This window comes from Sciurus carolinensis, chromosome 11 (genome assembly GCF_902686445.1).
Source record: "Sciurus carolinensis chromosome 11, mSciCar1.2, whole genome shotgun sequence".
Classification (NCBI taxonomy): domain Eukaryota; kingdom Metazoa; phylum Chordata; class Mammalia; order Rodentia; family Sciuridae; genus Sciurus; species Sciurus carolinensis.
In genome coordinates, this window is record NC_062223.1 from 24767189 (window position 1) to 24790526 (window position 23338).

The window sequence follows — 23338 nt, forward strand, 5'->3', positions numbered from 1 at the left end:
TTTTCTGGGAGTGCTTTACAATGTAACCTGAGAACATGGTTTTAAAAATATTATGCTAGAGCTGGGGTTTTGGCCCAGTGGTAGAGTGCTTGCCTGGCACGTGTGAGGCACTACTTCGATTCTCAGCACCTCGTATGAATAAATGAATAAAATAAAGGTCCATCAACAACTAAGACATTTTTTTTTCTAAAGAAAAATTGTTATATTTATTCTACTGTCTTTCTTATTCCTATCCTCCCTCCTTTACTTTATTTCCCCTCTGTCTAATCTACTGACATTCTCTTCTTCCCCTCCTCCCCTTTATGGTGGTTTAGCTTCCAATTTTGGGTGAAAACATTTGAATTTTGTTGTTTGGGAACTGGCTTTTTTCACTAAGCATGATATTCTGAGAGAGAGTAGAGTAAATCTAACTTAATTTTCCTATATCTACACCTGAAATTACCTAAGTGAAATCCACCATTGTGCCCACCCACAAAAATGGGGTACTAATTAGACTAAGATATATCCTATGGTTATATAATTTTATCAGAAGGAATTCTACTGTCATGTATAGCTAAGAAGTAGCAATAAAATAAAATTTAAAAAGGAAAAGAAAAATGGGCATAGTATTTTCCTGATGGAAATAGGCACTACCAGGTATGGTTGTTGATAGATCTGGTTGTATGGTGTAAAGAAAAATAATATTTAGGGTATTTTAGATGTTATCATGGATACTGTAAGATACAGGAAAACCTTTTCTTCAATAGTAGCCGTATATAGAATGAGATGGAACATCATTTATTCATATCTATAGAAAATCTCCTATTTCAATCATACTATTTTACTCCAATGTATACCATCTTATGCCTGTAATACACACACACACACACACATGCACACACACACACACAGCCATACAAATGTGTTAGGATGCTCACCTCTGTAAATTATCTATCCATATACATACATAAGGGAAATAGATATATTGATGTAGATGAACATTTTATTTTACTTAATGTACAGATGCCAAAAATATTTTCTACATCTCTTTTTGCTAAAAGATTCCTTAAAGAATATACTTAGAAAGTATCCAGTGGAGTAAGTGAACCTATAGCGTGCTGGTTTATGATGCACTTAAAGAGCTCTGAGTTTCACAAATACCTCTATACAGACTCACCATGGTACTCAAGCTTCTGAAGCTCAGTGCTGTTTGTGAAATTAACATATTCCTCCTGTACACAACAGAAGACAGTTGTGAGGAATCAGTGAGAGGCTGACATCAATAACATTCTCTCCTCAGGTAAGTTTTTCAAATTTCTTTTTATTGTGGCATGATTATAATACATTTCCAAGTACTATCAAAGTGAGTAGTTTAAAAATAGATCCTCCTCACAATATGAACGCAAAGAAAGCAGCATTCCTCTACAAATATTTTTGTAGTCTTTTAAATAATATTCATTTATATAAGGATGTATATGTATGCAAGCATATTTTCCTGTTAATAAAAATTGTACCATCCTATGAGAATACTGTGTTGATATCTTGAATTACAATTTACAACGTATTTGAGAAACCATTGTGTGCATATGCTTTATAGTATTTGCATAAAAGTATCCTTGATTTCTTCATTGACATTTTGATGATTCTTGAAGTTGCTTCCTCTGTTTAATTACAACTGAAAGGACTGCACTACTGATTTTGTTCACTGCTACTTAGTTGGATTTGTTTATCAGCTCTAAGATGATTCTTTGTGCCTGAGTGGCTGTGTCTATGGGAAAGGAATCTCTGAATCAAGGTCTGCATGCAGTTGTGAGATTACAGGCTTTGAGATCACTTTCTAAGAGCTTGCAAGCACTTGAACTCCCTCCAAAGACTGATGTTATTGACTGTTTCTTACACATTTCTTCACACCTTTTGTTAAAAGACAGTTATCAAATATTGCTTTATTGATCTGATATAGATGCAACAGATATTCCACTGGTATTTTAATTTGAATGTACTAAGTGTGAATGATATTGAGCATTGACCCATATGCTAAACTTTCTAATGAAAAAAAAAAAAAAGAATCTCTTTTGTAATATTTTCTTTGCCTTCTGTTAAAGTATACTGTGATTTTTAAGACTGATGTGTGATCTACTTGTATTTGAAGAAATTATGCTTTTATATGTCTAACATGATACATATGTGTGTGTGTATATATATATATATATATATATATATATGCATATATATACATTTTTACCATTTCAGTATATATCTTTCGCTTTTGATGGTGCTATTATTTGGAATTTATGGTATAAAGTAGAAAAACAATCAATTTGTTCAGTATTTAATGAGTGAAAATAATTGTTACTTTCCTTTTTGTATCTATCTTCTTTTATTTGAAGTCAGGATATAGAAAGGAGTATGCTTACTAAGAATTCCATTGAAAGTTTAATTAATGAATGAAATATCCAGAAATGCTTTTCTAAACCCCTAGTGGCACTCATAAACTTGAAATTTAGAGAAATGTTTTTGTTCATGTCAGCTGTTTGCCACATTGGTCTCAGTATCTGTTTATTTCATATGTAAATTTGCTGAGGACCTCAGAAAAATTTTTACAAAGGGGGATATTTAGCTTTGAATATCAAGACTAATTTTAAAAATGTTATAAGTAGGGGTTGAAAGTTAGAATTGAAAAGAACTAGATAATTCAAGAGGTAACTGTTAAAAAAATAAAATTAGTCAAGAGGTTAAAATGTTTGATGCTGCTGGAATAGACTAATTGAATTGTCACACAGTAGTAATTTTATTCTTTATTCTTTTCTTCCTTCTGGTCTTCCCTCGACTGTGCTCTTAGATTGTATTAACCTATTATGTCCAATCATCTTACATACAGGACATCTATAAAAAACTATAATATTTTATAGGACATCTACAAAATGGCTTAATTCAACTTTTTATAGGTGTCCTATATATAGGACAAGTAAATATAATGGGGTAAAGAAGACAATCTCAAGTATTTGAACAATCATCACTGGAGTGCTCAAAATACTATGCATTTTAATGGTAGCTCTAGGATCAAATAATGTGAAAGGCTATCGAACTAAATCATGTAAGATTTCTCCAGGTTTGCACTGCACCATCCTAATATTGATAGGTCCTTATTGAAAACTAATGAAACACATTAAGATTGGAAGCTATCTTCTGATAACAAATCCAATATAGTCTTATTCACTTTTCTTAATGAAGCATTTGCTCTTTATTACTTTCATATTTCATTATTTTCACATGCAATAGTTGAATGCATTAAAAAACTTCTAGAAATTCAATTTTATTCGGAAAATTATATAGAATTGTGATGATAACCCCTTGGAAAGTTTCAGCTTCATGACTGATAATTTATATTTGCAGGAAACATTTAGTATTCATTTTACATTTTCTTCTTTTCTCCTTTGCAGATTGAGGGTTTCCAACCCACCATGCCCCCACATCAACTGAGATGATGCACCAAAACAACAATGTGACTGAGTTCATATTGCTAGGATTGACACAGGACCCTCTGAGGCAGAAAATGGTGTTTTTAATCTTCTTAATTTTCTATGTGGGGACCGTAGTGGGGAATATGCTCATTATTGTGACCATCAAGTGCAGTCGGTCACTTGGGAGCCCTATGTACTTCTTCCTGTTTTATCTGTCCTTTGCTGATTCCTGCTTTTCCACATCCACAGCCCCTTGATTGATTGTGGATGCTCTCTCTACAAAAAAAGTCATATCCTACAATGAGTGCATGACACAGGTCTTTGCTCTTCACTTATTTGGCTGCATGGAGATCTTTGTCCTCATCCTCATGGCTGCTGATCGCTATGTGGCCATTTGTAAGCCTTTGCATTACCCAAGGATCATGAGGAGGCAGGTCTGTCTCATCTTGATTATTCTTGCCTGGATAGGGTCTTTTATACATTCCACTGCTCAGATTATCCTGGCATTGAGATTGCCCTTCTGTGGACTCAATTTGATTGACCATTACTGCTGTGATCTGCAGCCCTTGTTGAAACTCGCCTGCATGGACACTTACAAGATTAATCTGCTATTGGTGACTAACAGTGGGGCTATTTGCTCAAGCAGCTTCATGCTTTTGATGATATCATACATTGTCATCCTGCATTCTCTGAGAAACCATAGTGCAGAAGGGAGGAAAAAGGCCCTATCCACTTGCACGTCTCACATCATTGTAGTAGTCTTGTTCTTTGGTCCCTGTATATTCATATATACACATCCCCCAACCACCTTCCCCATGGACAAGTTGGTGGCAGTATTTTATACCATTGGAACACCCTTCCTCAACCCACTCATCTACACACTGAGGAAACGCAGAGATGAAAAATGCCATGAGAAAGCTGTGGCATGTTAAAACTGTATCAGAAAGCAAGCGATGAATTGAAGGCCAAGTCTAATACTTATTCAGTTGTGATTTGATGAGTAAGTACAGATATGAAATACAATCTCATCTGAATATTGCAGGTTCTTAATTTTTTTAGTTAACAAACCATATTAATTTTAAGTCACTTTGTGTGTATTAGAGCTAGGTAGAGTATTCAGGTAATCCTGTTCCAATAGACTTTTTGGAGTCTTTCTTTTCACCTTCCTGACTATTACTTTGAACTGTAATATAACATTTGATTTTCTTACTGATGAGTTATGCTCCTGATTCATAGACAGGAGCTTCCCTGAAATCTTAATTCTGGCTTATAGTTTTTCTGAGAGCTCAGTTCTGGCATTGCTGCCTGGGAGCTTCATCTCACAACACTGTCTGAATACGGGTTGAGTAAGAAGTAAGACATTTATCAAATCCCAACTCTTCAAACTTGTGAGCACCCCCCAATAATGTAGATTTCTTGGTATTTAATTTCCCCTATAACAGATCTCCAACAAAATATTGGGCTTCCTTATGAACATTTTATGGTCAAGGGATAGATTCATTATATCAGAACTTCACATTTAATTTCACCACCAGTTGGGGTTTGAAAAGTTACAGTCTCTTTAATCAGAGACTTTACTTGTTATAATCTTAATCTGTTTTTCTCTATTGTTTACTTTGGCTATTAAGATAAGCAGCACACTATTTATGAGATTCCTAAATGTGCTAGTGAAAAACCTTGAGATATTTAGCTATTTAAGTAATTAGCGCATCGACATTATAATAACAAAACTGTGGGACTCAAGAAATAGAAGGATAAGATAATAGATATTGCAAACCAAATTGAAGGTTTTATTTAAATATAATGAAGATACAACTTATTTTCAGAGACTGAAGAGCAAAGAGATAGAAAGTGGTTTTTAGAATAAAAATGATATTACTAAGTTGATGATTATCTTTTCACTTGTTTCATTTACATCAACTTAATTAATACAGACCATACCATTTCATTCCTCTTTAAGGCTGAGTAGTATTCCATTGTGTACATACCACATTTTCTTTATCCATTCTTCTGGTAAAGGGTCCCTAGGTTGGTTCCATCATTTAACTATTGTTAGTTGAGCTGCTATCAACAATGACATGGCTGCATCACTGCAGTATGCTGATTTTAAGTCCTTTAGGTATGCAGTTTGCTGTTTATTTTTTAAGACAGGATCTCTCATTGTTAACCAAGCTGGCCTGGAACTCCTGGTCAAATAGTTATTTCTTTTCAACTTTCAGATGACCTAGGCATATAGGTGTATGTCACCATGCTTGGCTTATTTTCTCAGTTTTAATTTGACTACTAGTGCTTTTGATATATAAAAATATCTTCCATTTTAATTTCACTAAGTAGCTTCTCTTTTAATTTTTTACTTGTTCTAATAAGTTATAAATTTGTTGAAGAGGTTATCTTTTCTCCATTGCATATTTTTGGACCCTATGTCTAGTATGAGAAAATTGTATTTATTTGGGTTTGTGTCCGTGTCCTCCATTCTGTACCATTGATCCACCTTTCTATTTTGGTACCAATACCATGCCGTTTTTGTTACTATTGCTTTGTAGTAGAGTTGAAGATCTGGTATTGCAATACCCTCTGCTTCGCTCTTGCTACTGAAGATTGCATTAGCTATTCTAGGTTTTTTACTCTTCCAAATAAATTTCATAATTGCTTGCTCTATTTCTGCAAGGTACATCATTGGGATTTTAATTGGAATTGCATTGAATCTGTATAGCACTTTAGGTAGTATGGCCTTTTTGACAATATTAATTCTGCCTATCCAGGAACATGGGAGATCTTTCCATCTCCTAAGGAACACAAGATAAAAGCAAGAATCAACAACTGGGATAGATTCAAACTAAAAAGCTTTCTCTCAGCAAAGGAAACTATCAGCAATGTGAAGAGAGAGCCTACAGAGTGGGAGAATATCTTTGCCAACCATACTTCAGATAGAGCGCTAATTTCCAGAATATATAAAGAACTCAGAAAACTCTATACCAAGAATACAAATAATCCAATCAACAAATGGGCTAAGGAAATGAACAGACACTTCACAGAAGATGTACAAGCAAGCAACAGATATATGAAAAATGTTCAACATCTTTAGTAATAAGGGAAATGCAAATCAAAACTACCCTAAGATTCCATCTCACCCCAATTAGAATGGCGATTATCAAGAACACAAGCAACAATAGGTGTTGGTGAGATGTGGTGAAAAAGGAACACTCATACATTGCTGGTGGGGTTGCAAATTAGTGTAGCCACTCTGGAAAGCAGTATGGAGATTCTTCAGAAAGCTTGGAATGGAAACACCATTTGACCCAGCTATCCCACTCCTTGGCCTATATGCAGGGGCATCCGGAATTCCATCCAGTGCTTGACAAAGATCCTCTGGAGGATGATTGCAAAGGCTCATCCTAAAAGAAATTGCTGGATGTTTTGCTCCAAAGCATGGTGTTTTCTCTGCTGTGTTTCTCTGATAATATATTACTCATTTCAGTCTGAACGGATTGCTTAAGGGGATGAAGGGAATACAACAAAAATTCCAGAAAATATTACCTACAGTCTGAAAAACAATGGGTCTTTACCACTAACAAAATTAAAAATAATTTTGCAACCGTGCAATGAGTCCCTGAAAGCCTCTGGAGAAAATAGTTGTAGATCTGCCTTTGTCTCCAACAGGCTGGTTAAATTTTAACAATGGTTTTGTTTATGTGTGGTGGTGAGGTAAGAGAATAAGGTTCCACAACATTCCTTCCTTCCTACAAAGAATATGTCACCCCTATAATTATCGCGTCCCCTGCCCGCAGAGAAACACGAAACCGGATCAGGGCAAGTTCTTTATTTTCCGCAGTCTGCTTCTTCTGGCTGGCCAGCAGCCGCGGGCCGCTCTTGCAAGCGCCTTACATTACATACAACAACCAATCAGCTTATAGATCACGAGGGGAAAGCATGGACAGTAATGGAGCACAATAGTGTGGATATAGCAATCATGCAGTGTCCACGAGGACCCATGACCAATCACATTAACTTCCTCAAAATAACGCCACTTGTTGGCAGAGAGTATTAGTCTGCTGGAGGTACCTGGTTTTGTTCTCAGCACTTCCTTGGCACCTTGCCAGGCGCCATCTTGGCCACGCCGAAGGGCTGGGGGCCTGCAGTACCCCGACAGTTCCCCCTTTTTTATTTATTAAAAGAATGCTGGCTTGGGATCGTGCCTGTCTTAGGCGGAGTGGTCAACCATCGTCCTTACCCGTCATCGGATAACTGTAGAGCATGCTACAGCTCCTGTCTTAGGTCGGTACGCGGTTACCTCCTTCCTTACCCGTCTTTGACTACCGATCCAGCATGCTCAGCCAGACTTGAGGAGAGCTGCCAGCCTCTAAGGCCATCATGGCTTGATGGAAAATGATGCGATCTCTGGCATGAACTTGGTGTATACGCATGATAAAGCGTGTGAGGAAGATAATTGCAATAATCATTAGCACACACAATGCTCCCATTCCTGCCCATTGCTTTACAAAACTGAAGGAAGAAGATAACCAATTTTGCATTTCAGATATAGGGGCTACATTAACTCTAGTAGAATTAAGGCTAACAATTTGTGATCTAAGAATGGCAGTAAGATTATCAAATTTATAAGACCAATTGGCACGTAGCTGAGTAGATATAATTTTAGACAAATTTGCTGCATAACTAAGATTATGATAAGCTACAGGTGTAATGCACAGTCCCGGCAGATGATAAATACACCCCACGCTTAACAGTTCTTGTAAAAGGTCCATTTGTTCTTGAAGTAAGTCCACACGCTGGTTTACCAAAAGTAGTCCTGCTTTTAGGTGTTGATGCACTGTTTGTTGAGTAGACAAAGCAGTAGCTGTCTGCTGGACCACTTCATTAAGCTTAGTTGCTGACTGTACTGATGTCGTCAAGGCTACAGCTGCTGCGGCGGCTGCTGCTGCTGATGCAACTATGGTGGTAATGACTGCTACGGTGATTCCAAAGTCCCTCTTATTTCTGGAAAGCAATACTGGCAATTCATCATCTGTAACAGAGACTGGGACTGGTAGGAAGGTAGGAACACACATTAAGTCTGCCAGCAGGAACCTAGAAGCATTTTAACATTGAGAGATAGCACAAATCTGAAGTACAATTGAGAGAAGCAGTTGTTTTGTTACATAGTTGAACTGTTCCTCCTAAGAGACTAAAAAGAGGTTGTAAGTTAGTTTATTCCGTGGAAACACACAAACTGAGCCGCAGCTCCAGTAAAGCACCGGTTACCCTTATTACCCAGAGTTAAAAAAAAAAAAAACCAAACAAAGAGACAAAGAGAAAGTTTATCTTTAGGGGACCTGAAGGTCTCCTCTATTCCCCCTTTTTGTTTATCATGGATAGAATCTTATATTCATTTGTCCATCCTGTCTCGATTATCAATTTGTTTAATCATTTGGTACTGTTGAGTAAGGACCATAGTTTGGATTGTTTAAAGGGAATAATACAGACTTCTCCCGGCAGGGAGAAAGCTGATATTTTGAAAGTCTCGAGAAGTGAGCGCACCCTACATCCCCTATAGGCAGGTAAATTTGGTAATCAATGGGCTCCGGAGATCCTTGACATTTGTAAAGGCAGATGGCTTCATGGCCTCATTTCCTCGAATTGACCCGATAAATAAATAAATTTTATTTAATAAATAAAATTTTTATTTAATAAATAAAAAAGGGGGAGCTGTCGGTCGTTCTGGCTGCTTCGAAGCTGAAAGGGGGCAGTGAGGGGCAAGCAGTTTGGAGTTTCTTTTTTAAAAATCGGGTCAATCGAGGGGTCCGAGGTAGAAGTCTGGTTGGGGAGGAGCAGGTTGTAAAGTCATCTGGGGGTGGGTGCTTCTATGATAGAAGAACAAAAAGACATGAGTACTGAAATGAAATTAGTACAAAGTAAATGTTGCAGCATCTGGAACATGCCACTGAGTATCATGAAAATGACAGAAGTCAATCTTTCACCAGGAGGTGGAAGAACTGAGAAATTGTTCCCATAACTAGACCTAGCAAAGGCTGGAAAGGACAAGGCCTTTATTTGGGAACTTTAACATTGTCCAGGTTATCAGGAATGTAAACACAACATTTAACTCTTAATGTCATAGATATCCCAAAAAATATAGTTAAGCTACTTAAGTCATCTGATTGTGTAAAATATCCCTTTATTGGTATAACCTGTGTTTAGTAGAGAGCTCTATATTTCTGTTACTTAGGGCTAGGTAATCATACGAGCAAACATAGATTAAGTCTACCTGTGTAGCTTAGGAAGATCTGCAGGCCTTAAACTGACTAAAAACTTCTGACTCTGGCAGTTTCTCTTGATTGTTATCAGGCACATTTGCTGAAGAATCTTTCTTTCATTTGTAGCTTCCAGTCTTTATTCTAGTGGACTAACATAAGTGTACATCGTAAGTTACATTTAATTATTATTTTTCTTAAATGCCCAAGAATGGCTATATTTTGGTTTTTACTGTTTTGCTGGGTGTCTAGGACCAAGCTGGTCAAATTGACCTGGTTCCTGTCTTGTAAAGGAGTCAGCTGAATTCCCACAGGGGCCACTTGTAGAGAACTGAAGAGCAGCTTCTTAGCTCCTCCAGTACCATTGGTTAGGCAGGGTCTCCTTGATGAGGTGACTTCTTTAGGAAGCATTAAGGGATGTCTCCCCTTTTTTATGACCCTCCTCTGCAGCAGATGCACTGAGTGATTTTTCATCCTCTAGTCTCATAATTTCAATCTCTAAGTTTGATCTTAATCATCCAGCAAGCCAGTTTCACCAGTCATAAAGTGAGAGTACTGGGCTTTAACTTTAATGTTCATAACTTTACAGTTATTTACCCTTTTATCTAACTGGAGTCTGTATTAGTTCTGGAAGTTACTACTATCTGTTCTATAGGTGATGGCTTATTATCATAAGTTACCTAGGTTGCGTGTTTTTGAAGCAGCTACTTCTGCAAAACATTAACAGGTAACAGTTTTACAAAATGAAATTAGCAAGAGTAAAAATATATTCTGCTTGTATAATAGCTATCTTGAATTTTGACTGAGAACCACATTATATTTCCTATTTGAGATCATAGTAATTTTACAACAAAAACCAATCTTTTGATTATAACTTTAAATAAGCTGAAGTCTGACTTATTTTGGAGTTACTCTAACATGCAGTAAGGTGGGAGGCAGAGCCTTATCTCAGGTAAGGCGTGACTCTTTATAGATCTTAAGTGTTCTAATTCTGATGTTGATCTTTGCTTCTTCCTTAAATATCATTAAGTAGTTTACATATACTGTTTCCTGAGTCTATACAAACTTTATAATTAACACAATTTAACATTGTATCTAAAACATGAATCAAAGAAAGGCTGAGAGAGCTTTTAACTTTCCTTTTGTGTGTCAAAGTGGCAAAATATTTTCATGTTTCACAAAATTAACCTTTAAACAAGTCAGGCTCTAATGTTTAGAAATACATTTACATTTGAAATTTTTTATCTCAATGTAAAATATAACCAATTTTACATATATCCTATTGATAACAGGTCCTCTAATAGAACACTAAATGATAGAAATTAATCCCCAATGAAATTTACTCTTTATAAGCTTAAAATTACCATTACAGACAAGTTTATCTGGAGAATAGCAGCTTGATAAATTTCCTGCTTTAAAACTTGTATACCTGAAAAATATGAACACATTTAATATACAACTAGAAACCATTTTACAATTACCTTGACACCTTTTTTTCTTACCAAATTTAGTTTTTAAAGAAAAATTTAGACTCTGTAACACAGTACAATACTTTAACAGTTGTTTAACCATAATTGTATACACCCCAATTTTTAAGACTAATTGTTCTAAAGAATAAAACTTAAGAGACTTGTTGAAACTTGTCCTTTACTTACACACAGACTTTCTTACTCAGAAACATTTCCTTTTTCTTTTTATTTACCAACCTATGAAAACACCAAGAATGTTTAAGTATGATACCCCATGTAATTTAAGAAGTTAAAAGTACTTGATGTTATTTAACAATTAGCATTTTAACTTTGTAAATTAACCAGACGTCTCTACAAACACATTTGAGTAATCCCATACATGTTAACTCCAATTTATTTATTTTATAAAAACCAAGATATCAGACAAGTGTCCTGAACAGGATCCGTTGCCTCTTTCCTGCTGAAGAAAAGTCCTAGAAGCAATTGATATTAGACATTGTTTAACAATAACATTTCATTAGTTTGACCACCTGGAGACTTGTAAGTTATTTTCAAAGATATTTTACTTTTATTAGTTTACCCAATATAAATTGAACCTTTTTAAATCACGTGAATAAAAGTATTTGGATCCATTTTTAAATTTTAATTTTAAGAGCGCTCAGTTTTGACAAAATATGACATTAGACAGCACGACATACAGATAACATAAAATCAAAGGCCTTGTAACTTTATAGGTAAATGTTCATTGCAATGAAACAGATGTTTAAAAACTTCAGTTGAATAAAAAATAGAACTGATCAAAAAGAAAAAAATCATTAACCTAGGTATGTAGGATCAAAATTATGAGCTCAAAAATACAGCATTAAAGAAAAACAAAACAAACAAAGAATCCTAGAAAATAAGTTAGTTAAGTTTAAAACGGACACCCCCTTTTTTTTTTTTTTTATTTTCTTTAGGTTACCCCTCCTCCTTCCCGCTGAGACTGCTGTAATTTATAATCCATTGTAGGCTCTGACAAGGCCAGGCAGGGGGGAGGGAGGATCACCCAGGACTTTTTAACCCTTTTTTTACCTGGTTGAGAAATCAGATTAGGTTTGAATGCAGAAAATCATGAAACAATTATCTCCCAATACTTGTGGGGACTATGGCTACTATATTATGTTCCCACTCTTTTTGAAGACTGAGAACATGATCGTTCCTCTTTAATTTCTTCTAAGATCTGACTTCCTTCTTCTAAAGGCCCCTTTAAATCCCTAAAAGGGTTTTTTGATTTACCTTGCTGCATCAAACAAGATTTAACAAGTGACCATATTGGCAGAGTTCCCATTGGCAAAGGCTCGCGTCTCTCCGCGTCACGCAAATCCTCTCCTAGCTGTTCCCACTGAGGAAGATTTAATAATCCCTCATCTAAAAACCACGGAGAGACTTTCTCTACAGTATCTAGGAACTTGAAGGCCGTGTTTGCCTTCAATGGTGTTCCGTGATTTTTTTTTTTAAAGTTCTCTAAGAGGCCGCTGCATTCTAATCTTAGACAGATCCGTTCCCATGACTACGAGGTAGTTTACTAGTTTAAACACACAAACAAAAGACAGGCGCGCGCACGCACACACGCTCACTCACACACGCACACAGTTTGGTACCACTTGAATCGTCCCTCCCACGGGGAACCTTTTATGATGAATCGTCCCTCCTCTGGGGAACCTCTTATGATGAATTGTCCCTCCGCTGGGGAACCTCCTGTGATGAATTGTCCCTCTGCTGGGGAACCTCCTGTGATGAATTGTCCCTCTGCTGGGGAACCTCCTGTGATGAATTGTCCCTCTGCTGGGGAACCTCCTGTGATGAATTGTCCCTCTGCTGGGGAACCTCCTGTGATGAATTGTCCCTCTGCTGGGGAACCTCCTGTGATGAATTGTCCCTCTGCTGGGGAACCTCCTGTAATGAATTGTCCCTCTGCTGGGGAACCTCCTGTAATGAATTGTCGCTGCTCCGCGAACCTCGAGACGTCTCACCTTTTGAACTCTCAAACTAATTTTTCTTGATTTGAAAACTTCTGTGAACTTACCCTTATATTTTTTCTCGTTCCCGGGTGTTTCGGCACCATCTATCGCGTCCCCTGCCCGCAGAGAAACACGAAACCGGATCAGGGCAAGTTCTTTATTTTCCGCAGTCTGCTTCTTCTGGCTGGCCAGCAGCCGCGGGCCGCTCTTGCAAGCGCCTTACATTACATACAACAACCAATCAGCTTATAGATCACGAGGGGAAAGCATGGACAGTAATGGAGCACAATAGTGTGGATATAGCAATCATGCAGTGTCCACGAGGACCCATGACCAATCACATTAACTTCCTCAAAATAACGCCACTTGTTGGCAGAGAGTATTAGTCTGCTGGAGGTACCTGGTTTTGTTCTCAGCACTTCCTTGGCACCTTGCCAGGCGCCATCTTGGCCACGCCGAAGGGCTGGGGGCCTGCAGTACCCCGACATATAATAAATGTTGGCACACAATAACCATTGGTACTGCTGCCCTCCTGTAACCCTTAACTCAGCAATTTAGATATTAACCAGAGGGACCTAATAGAAATGGTCACATGAGATTACTTGTCTATCGCTTTAACCACGAGAATAATAAGGATAATCTTAGGTCACATAGAGTTTAGATATTAAGGAAATAAACATTGTATTAGCTCATCAACGTAGTTAGATATTCTTAAAACAATTGTGATTAGGTAAGGATGATCTGTAAGGTTGTTGTTTTCTGCCTATGCTTTGGAAACTTCTTTAATATTAACCACAAGACTGCCATTATAGCCTGAAGAAAAATGTATATAAACCCAACCTTCCCCAGAATAAAGTGCGATTGATTGCACCAGAACTAGAGTCTGTGTCTTTCATTCTCCATCCATCACCGACGCTGTCTCCCCGTGCCCCGTTTACCGGTGTGGAACCCATGGACTCCTGCTAGGGCTGGACCCCGGCAAGTGGCGCCCAACATGGGGCACTCTGGTAAACTCCCCATTTATTATTAATTTCTTTCCTTTTTGAGACAGCTAGGATCCTGCCTGGGGTGCCACGGACCCCTCGGTAGAGAAGGCCGAGAAAGGATAGGCAGGGATAGAAAGAACAGCTACCATGGGAGGTAGTGAAAGCAAAGAAAGAGCATTATTTATTGATATTGCTAAGCACTTATTAACTAAAAGAGGAACTCATGTAGGAACAGCTCAATCAAAAAGATTTTTTCATTTTGTGCAAGAATGTGCCTCTTGGTTTCCTGAACAGGGAACCTTAGATGTTAAAACCTGGAAAAAGGTAGGCGATGCTATGCATGCGCATCATAGATTATATGGCAATGAAAGAGTCCCCGCCGATGCTTTTGCATTGTGGAATGTTTTTAGGGACTGTTTATACCCTAGACATGAAAGTGAGCAGCTAAGTAAAAGGGTAAGATCACCTGACGAAATGTCAGAAAAGGAGCCTTTGCTGACAGCCTCGGTTAAAAAATATACAGAGGAAACTCCGAGTGAAAGTGAAAGTGAATCAGACAATGATGAAAATGGAAAAAAGGAGAAAGGTCTACCTGATCAGCTCTCCCTGTCTGATGAGGAGGACTTGGAAGAAGCTGCTTTCAATTATCATAATGAGGATCCACCTTTGGTGGCTCCTGTTGTGCCGGCCCTTCCTAAACCCCCAGATAAAATAAAAGGGAACGTCCAAAAGGTAGGATTTCTAGGTGCTGTTAGTGAGCACAAAAACAGGGAGATGTTAGTATTTGTTGCCCTATAGTATGGGCTATAGATGAGGGAGGAGAGCCTCATTGGGAGCCTCTCTCTCTTTTAAAATGTTAAAAAAACTAAAAGCAACTATAAAAGATTTAGGACCTACTTCCCCTTATACTCTGCAGCTAGTGGAGAATGTCCTTCTCCTGTGGCTGTCCCTAAAGGCTATCATATTATAGTCATTGATTTACAAGATTGCTTCTTTACTATCCCTTTAGCTAAACTAGATAGACGGCGTTTTGCTTTTAGCTTACCATCCCCTAACTTACAAAGGCCTTATCAAAGATTTCAATGGAAAGTATTACCTCAAGGAATGAAAAATAGTCCTACATTACGTCAAAAATTTGTAGATCAAGCTTTAATTAATTGTAGACAAAAGTATCCAGACTGTTATATGATTCACTATATGGATGATATATTGATTGCACATTCTCAAAGCCATTTGTTACAAATAATATTACAGGATTTAATTAAAGATTTACAGAGGTGGGGTCTGATAGTGGTTTCTGAAAAAATTCAACAGGAATCTCCTTATAATTATCTAGGAAAAACTATAAAAACAGATTGTGTCAGCTCTCAAAAGTTACAAATTCGAAAAGACAAACTATTAACATTAAATGATTTTCAAAAATTATTGAGAGATATAAATTGGATTAGACCTTATTTAAAACTCTCAACTAATGATTTAAAACTTTTGTTTGAAATACTAAAGTGTGATTCAGATCCTAACTCAAGTAGAATATTAACTAAAGAAGGAGAACAAGCCTTGCAAGTTGTTGAAACTGCAATTCAAAAACATTACTTGCAACAAGTTAATTATAACTTGCCTTGGGTTTTTATTGTGCTAAAAACAAAACATACTCCAACAGGCAAAATGATCCACTTGAATGGATACACTTACCAGTATCAGGAAAGAAAATATTAATGTCTTATCCTACTATGGTAGCTTCTTTGGTATTAAAGGCCAGATTTAGAAGTAAAGAATTGTTTGCTTGTGAAATGCATGAAATAATTATTCCTTACACAAGAGAACAATTTTGACCAATTATTACAAATTGATGATCAATGGGCTATTGCATTTCTAAATTTTACAGGAAAAATTTCTTTCCACTTGCCCAATAATCCTTTACTACATTTTTTACTTCAAACAGAAATAATATTTCCTAAATGGTGCTCCTCAACTCCAATTAACAATGCTATGTTAATATTTACAGATGGGTCATCAAATGGAAAAGCAGTTACAATAATTAATTCTCAACCTACAGTTCTATGGACACAAGAAACTTCTACACAAAGAACTGAATTAGAAGCAGTCATTTATGCTTTCAAAACTGTTGCTCAACCCTTTAATTTGTACACAGACTCACTATACATTGTTAAACTGTTTCCAACCATAGAAACAGCAACGCTCTCCTTTTCCTCTAAAATTATACATAGGTTACAAGAACTTCAATATCTAATTCATAACAGAACTTCACATTTCTTTATAGGTCATATTCGGGGACATTCTGGATTACCTGGTCTCCTTGCTCAGGGGAATACCCATGCTGATCACTTAACTAAAAATTTTATTTTAACAGCTATAGAAGAAGAAGAAGCTATTATATCACACAAAAATCATCATCAAAATTCATCTGCCTTACAAAAACAATTTCATATTTCTAGAGAAGAAGCTAGAACTATTGTTAAAAATTGTCATGTTTGTCCTAAATTTATTCCTTCTCCACAGATGGGAGTTAATCCTCGAGGACTTTTACCTAATGTCTTATGGCAAATGGATGTAACTCATATATCAGAATTTGGAAAATTGTCTTATGTTCATGTTACAGTTGATACCTTTTCTCATGTTATTGTGGCCTCAGCCAGAACTGGGGAAGCCTACAAGGATGTGATTCAACATTTATTCCTTTGTTTTTCTGTTTTAGGAATGCCTAAAAAATTAAAAACTGATAATGCTCCTGCTTATACATCAAAAACATTTAAAGATTTCTGTTCCAGGTTTAATACTTCTCATTCTACAGGAATTCCTTATAACCCACAAGGACAAGCAATAGTAGAAAGGAGCCATCAAAGATAAAAAATACAAATAAATAAGCTAAAAGAGGGAAAGTTTAAATACTCTTCCCCACATCATATTTTACAATGTACTTTATTTGTTTTAAATCATCTAAATACTGACAAAGAGGGAAATACTGAAATGATGAGACATTGGGAAAGTAAAAAGTCAAAACAAAGTTTAGTAAAATGGAAAGATTTATTATCTGGTAAATGGAGAGGACCTGATGTCTTCCTAACATTAACATCCGGTCGAGGCTATGCTTGTGTATTTCCACAGGATGCAGAAACACCTTTGTGGATTCCAGACAGATTGATATGTTACTACAATGAGCCCTATTCGAAGTAGGAAGAACAAAAAGTATTGGATCCCTTACCAACCCAATCAGACGGACGAAAACGGACTAGTATTTAAGATGAAAAAGTTGCCTCTTTCACAATCATCCGCCACTCGCAACTCAGACCTGCCGACTTGGGGACAAGTGAAACGCCTGACTGCCGCTGCTGAACACATGGTGAACAGCTCCAGAAAACCTAAAACCCCAGAGGATTTGTTTTTTGCATTGATTGCTCTCATTTCAACTCAGGTACTGCCTATTCATGCTTATGATAATGAAGAGAAAGCTTACTGGATCTATTTTCCAAATCCTCCCTTACTGCATCCAACTACTTGGAGCAGATCTAATATTAAGGTATTTACTAATGAGCCTCAACTACTTGGAGGGATTGCAGATTCTTTAATACCACATAAAATAGCATTTACAATTACTTTTCATGGAATTACTGAAGAGATACCAATGTGCTTTAGTACAGATAATCTACATGTGCCATTGGGATGTCTCCCTTTAAGTTGTAGGACTTACATTACTGATTCTCCAGGAGAAGAAGACAATGAAAGAGATATATGGTCCCTAGAGATAACCTCACTTGGATATGCTAATTATAATGATATAAAATATTTCAGTGGCTTACCGCCTCCTTTTAAACCGTGTGACGACTTTAACAGTCTTAAAGACAGCTCTTGGAATCTACTAAATTTAGAAACAGATTTCCCAAAATGGTTTGAATGTGGTTTTCATCATACTGCACTACAGTTTAAGCCACAAGGCTCTGCTACTACTATTACAGATTATTCTGTGTCTTCTCCTAATTTTGATTATAAACTTTGGTTAAAGATAAGATGAAATAAAACAGTACATTTTAATTTTAACCCTTTTCTTACCAATTAGCCTATTCATAGATGGTTTACTCCTGGATGGGTAACACCCATCTATCGGAGTGACCTTATAAATGGTAAATTCTCTTACTTTCCTGACTTGTATAAACTATTAGCAGCTACTAATATAGTATTACTACAAAGACCTAAGTTAAGTAAACCTAATGACTTTGCAGTACGTGCTTGTATAAATGCTCCTCATGCTATTCTTATGTCTACCATATATAATTTCAATATTGTTAAAAATAAGGAAGCTTATAACATTTATTGCCATGATTGTGTTCTTACTAATTGTATTAATTCAACCATGTCTAAAGATTTAAAGATGTTTTTAATTGCACATTAGCCTAATTATGTTATATTGTCAGTCAATCTTACAGAATCTTGGTATGATGATCCAGGTGTTGAAATTTTAAAAACAGTTAATGAACTTTTAAGACCAAAAAGATTTGTTGCAGCTTTGATCCTAGGAATAACAGCTTTAATCACTATAATCACTTCCTTAGCTCTCTTGACCACAGCGCTTGTACAGGAAATTCATACCGCTTCACATGTAAATGATTTATTTCATAATGTCTCTGTGGCTTTAGCGGCACAAGAACAAATTGATAAAAAATTAGAAACTAGAATTAATGCTCTTGAAGAAGCTATTCTCTTTATGGGAAATGAGATTCAAAATATTCAAACTAGAATGAACACTAGATGTCATGCTAATTATAAATGGATTTGTATTACTCCTTTAAAGGTTGATAATAATACTAATTGGGAACAAGTTAAAACTCACCTTAGAGGAGTTTGGAATAATATTAATATAGCACCAGATATCAATGCTTTACAACTACAAATAAGAATGTTGAGTCAGGCTCATCTCTCGGTTGTTCCAGCAGATAAGTTGGCCTCCCAAATGTTTCATAATATAAAAACAACTATATTTAATAGTACATTCCTAGATACAATATTACAATATGGCTTGATTGGAGTATGTATTTTAATTTTAATTCTTTGTCTTCCAGTCGTCCTCAGAGTAATTCTCAGAGTAGTCAAGAAAATTAAAATTCAAGAAGGCCTCTTCACTTTACAAAATAAAAAAGGGGGAGCTGCGGGGGCATCCGGAATTCCATCCAGTGCTTGACAAAGATCCTCTGGAGGATGATTGCAAAGGCTCATCCTAAAAGAAATTGCTGGATGTTTTGCTCCAAAGCATGGTGTTTTCTCTGCTATGTTTCTCTGATAATATATTACTCATTTCAGTCTGAACGGATTGCTTAAGGGGATGAAGGGAATACAACAAAAATTCCAGAAAATATTACCTACAGTCTGAAAAACAATGGGTCTTTACCACTAACAAAATTAAAAATAATTTTGCAACCGTGCAATGAGTCCCTGAAAGCCTCTGGAGAAAATAGTTGTAGATCTGCCTTTGTCTCCAACAGGCTGGTTAAATTTTAACAATGGTTTTGTTTATGTGTGGTGGTGAGGTAAGAGAATAAGGTTCCACAACATTCCTTCCTTCCTACAAATATGTCACCCCTATAATAAATGTTGGCACACAATAACCATTGGTACTGCTGCCCTCCTGTAACCCTTAACTCAGCAATTTAGATATTAACCAGAGGGACCTAATAGAAATGGTCACATGAGATTACTTGTCTATCACTTTAACCACGAGAATAATAAGAATAGTCTTAGGTCACATAGAGTTTAGATATTAAGGAAATAAACATTGTATTAGCTCATCAACGTAGTTAGATATTCTTAAAACAATTGTGATTAGGTAAGGATGATCTGTAAGGTTGTTGTTTTCTGCCTATGCTTTGGAAACTTCTTTAATATTAACCACAAGACTGCCATTATAGCCTGAAGAAAAATGTATATAAACCCAGCCTTCCCCAGAACAAAGTGGGATTGATTGCACCAGAACTAGAGTCTGTGTCTTTCATTCTCCATCCATCGCCGACGCTGTCTCCCCGCGCCCCATTTACCGGTGTGGAACCCATGGACTCCTGCTAGGGCTGGACCCCGGCACCTGTACCCAAAGGACTTAAAATCAGCATACTACAGAGATACAGCCACATCAATGTTCATTGCTGCTCAATTCACCATAGCCAGATTGTGGAACCAACCTAGATGCCCTTCAGTTGATGAATGAATAAGGAAACTGTGGCATTTATATACAATGGAATATTACTCCACAATGAAGAATGATAAAATTATGGCATTTGCAGGCAAATGGATGAAATTGGAGAATATCATGCTAAGTGAGATAAGCCAATCTCAAAAAACTAAAGGACGAATGATCTCGCTGATAAGTGGATGAGGACATATAATGGGGAGTGGGTGGGGTTAGCATTAGGGTTAGGGTTAGGTTTAGGGTTAGGGATAAGGAGTGTGGTAAGAATGAAGGAAAGAAGGACTGTATAGAGGGAAAAGAAGGGTGGGAGGGGTGGGAGGGAAGGGAAAAAAATAATGAATCAAACATCATTGCCCTATGTAAACGTATGATTACACAAATGGTATGCATTGACTCCATGTACAAATAGAAAAACAACATGTTTCCCATTTGTATACAATAATAATAAAATAAATAAATAAATAAATAAAATTTAAAAAAATAACTTATAAATGACAGTAGAATGCATTTATGCATTTTGATGAATGATACATAAATGGAGTATAATTTTTCATTATACCCAAAGGACTTAAAATCAGCATGCTACAGTGACATAGCCACATCAATGTTTATAGCAGCTCAACTCACAAAAGCTAAACTCTGGAACCAACCTACGTGTCTTTCAACGGATGAATGGATAAAGAAAATATAGCTGCTTCTTTTTCTGTTTTTGTGTCCACTTCCTTTTTGTTTCCTGAGAAATAATAAAGCCCAGTGCTCACACTGGTGTCCCACAACTGACACATCAGGCACAATGAGGGTCTTATATTTAATAGAGCATAGGAATATGAGTCCATCATAGATTTGTTTGATCTTCTCCTTTCATAACACCAATGCACCTGCACACATATAGATACACATGCATATGCACACACACTCCTAAACCCCAATACACAGGATTTTTCAACCATGGCTTCTATCAAAGATGATTTTCAAACAAATTAAGTTTCTAAATGCAGGGACAATTAGAATTCCTAGTTTCTCTTTAGATCAGTCACGTGGAAGGGTGGGTAGTCACTCCAAAATTACCCTTTGACTGGATATCAGTGTCATTCTACATTATAAAAGTCATTAACTTTTCCAATATCTCAAATTGTCTCTCACATGAACTCACCCAATATCATAATTTGAGTTACTATTTTAAAATAATTATTACCAAAACCAATTCTTCAGCCCTGCCCAGGAATTCTTCCTTTTAAATAAATCTTCATCTGTCTTCATCTGTCAACTGAATATTTTAACTTGCATAACCCATGGCTTCCTGAATTTCAACACGTCCTCATTAAATTACTATGGATTTTAAACTCCACAGCCTGAGGCTACATCACTCAGCCAATAGAAATGTGTTCTAGGGCTTTCTAGTTATCTGTGTTTTTTTTTTTTAATTTTAAATGGTGTAGAAAGATATGTGTAAATAGTAAAAACCATGGAATGAGGTAATCATTAGTGCAGATCTTGTTAGTGAATTTACAAGCATGTAAGCTGAGCAAGCTGCTTAACTTCTATGAGCTTCACTTTTCTCTCATGAACTATTGTTGACTTATGCCTCCTCATGGAATATGTATGTGACTTGAAACTACAGTTTTGCAAAGTGACAATCACAGAACATAGTATACAAAAAACAGTCAATAAATATTTGGTGAAATAAAATTATTTCAACACAAATATCTTACTCATAAGGTGTCTTTTTACTTACATGAGTTGGCAAAAGTGGAAATTAATTTGAAAATTATTTTGCAATCCATGTTCAATGTACATATTAATCCTGATAATATTTGCTATAAATTTGTTGTTTGTAGTGGGGGATGTGTAGAGCCCACAGCTTGGAACCTGCGATTTCAGAATTCAACACTAAGTTCCCTAGATTGACCTTGCAAATAAATTACAAGACCTAGAAAACTTGTCTTTTAGTGCAAGATGAGGTAACAGAGGGCACTGGATGGGATTGAGTCCTGTACTGATCATTCACTTCCTTTTTCACTAATGACACAGTTTTGTTTTTCTTTTCTGCTTTATTATCCATTGGTGAATTTTCTCTTTCACCCTGGACCTTTGTTTGGTCTGAAGCACTTAATATGTCAAAACTCTTGTTTGTATCTAACAATTATTGTGAGGAGGATTTTCTTCAATTCTTTCTTTGTTTTATTTTATTTTTTTTGCAGGAGGTACTGGAGATTGAACTCAGGGACACACCACCACTGGGTCACATTCCCAGTCCTATTTTGCATTTTATTTAGAGACAGGGCTGCACTGAGTTGCTTAGTAACTCACTTTTGCTGAGACTGGCTTTGAACTCACAATCCTCTTGCCTCAGCCTTGCTGGGATTACATGTGTGCACCACCATGTCCAGCTGCTTGCTATTCTTATAGTAAAGTAGAAAACCAAAACTTAAGCATATTACAATTGAGATACTCATAGATAGCAAAATACAGGAACCCTTAGGGAATAATACTCTTTTGGATACTAATGCCTTACATCATTCGGTCTTAAAATATCTCTCCTGGAATATAGAGAGGAACTATTCTTTCCAGTTTTCTATGAAAGGCCACTATTGAAATATGATAAGCACACCTGATATTAATACAGAGACGTCTCTAACAGGTAAGTGAGAGTTTTGTTCATCATTGTGGACAGAAACATCATGACAAAATAATAAAATATAACTTTCAATTTTTAGTTCTATAGGTCTCCTAACTACATTGCTGACATATTCTGGGAAAGGAAAATATTTTTGAAAACAATGGGGCTTCTTTTAGATTAATGTTTATATAGGAAATAAATTAATGAAAACAAGTATTGAGAGATAGATGATTTTTTGAATTCAACTAATAATTTATGAGCACCAGGCATGGAAAGTCATCATTATGTGGGAGAAAAGAGATAATTAAGATTTAGCATTATTTCTTAAAATGGAAGAACGTATAAAAAAGTGTTAATCTTTTTAAATTATGTTGCTGGGCAG

The 23338-nt window shown here is 36.4% G+C and overlaps 1 pseudogene; it reads left to right on the top strand.

The window, feature by feature from the left end:
- The first annotated feature begins 3460 nt into the window (after positions 1 to 3460).
- Positions 3461 to 4397, top strand: LOC124960421 (olfactory receptor 4C11-like; annotated as a pseudogene).
- Positions 4398 to 23338: the final 18941 nt, after the last annotated feature.